Genomic DNA, 1,309 nt, shown 5'->3' on the forward strand with positions numbered 1-1,309 from the left:
CTCATTCCTTCTGCCAGCATGGGTGTCCTGCCTCCCAGAGGGGCTCAGGGAACATTTGTGGGTTGAATCTGAATGAATGGTTGAAGTGCCCAAGGAGGGGTTCAGGCCTAACCCTAGACAGGACCATAATGCAGCAGCCTCCTATCTGGTCCCACCTTAAATGTCTTATCCCTACTGTAGTGAGACTAATGTCATCCGGTTGCTGTGGGCATCTGACCCCTCCCCCTCTCCACATTATCCCCACTGTGGCCCTGAGCTTTGCCCCCTGGTGATACTGTGCTGCCTGAGGATCCTGTATGGTCTGCACTGCTTCTCACCTCCAAAAGCTTGCCACACACTCCCTGCTGTGTGGACCACCCTTCCCATCTTTTTGTTGTTGTTGTTTAAGATTTTATTTATCCATTTGACAGGGAGAGAGAGATTGAGAGAGGGCACAAGCAGGGGGAGCAGCAGGCAGAGGGAGAAGGAGAAGCAGGCTCCTCACTGAGCAGGAAGCCCAACGCGGGACTGGATTCCAGGACTCTGGGATCAGGACCTGAGCCAAAGGCAGACACTTAACCAACAGCCACACAAGCATCCCATGACTCCATTATTTTTGCAGCTCCTGGAATATCACTAAAGCTTTATTGTTCTGAACTGACGCTATGAGTTCTTCCCCATGATTTTATGGTCTTTATATAAGGTCAAATAAAAAGCCATAATATTCATTCCTATTTAAATCATTTTTGTTGGACTCAAGCAACTATGAATTTCAACTACACTGAAGCCTTTCCCTTAAAGGCTTAGCTCCCAAGGCTTTATCCCAGCCCGAGGCCGTTTCCGGAAAACTTTCAATGCTGACTCCACCTTTCAGGTTTGGAATTCTGTCACTCCCTCCTCAGCCCGCTCATTTACCCGCCTTGATTTTTTGTGATTTTTGTTTTATCTTTGTATCTGTGCCTTTGGGGCTTCAAATCCTTTTCAGAAAGAGGTGAGGCACGGAGTATATAAAGAACGCTCCTCCTCTCCTGGTCCCAAGTGCTCCCTAAGTTTCCATTGCCTTCAGAGCACCTGTCCCAGGCTGTAACAAATAATAACACCGCCCGTCATTGAGCGACTGCTCAGGGCCAGGCACCAAACTCGGCTTTCCCAAATATTACAAGTGGTGGGGAACAGAGGTCGCAACCTCAAGTGGGCGCTCGGAGCCCACAACAGCTCGAGTGCCCAAATGCAGAGATCAGGAAGGTTTACACTTGCGCGCCCAGCTGCACGCGTTCCCCGGGCTCCTAGAGAACTTGCCCTGCGGACCATCGGCGCGTGCGCCCTCGCT

Source organism: Ailuropoda melanoleuca, chromosome 14 (assembly GCF_002007445.2).
Source record: "Ailuropoda melanoleuca isolate Jingjing chromosome 14, ASM200744v2, whole genome shotgun sequence".
Taxonomy (NCBI): domain Eukaryota; kingdom Metazoa; phylum Chordata; class Mammalia; order Carnivora; family Ursidae; genus Ailuropoda; species Ailuropoda melanoleuca.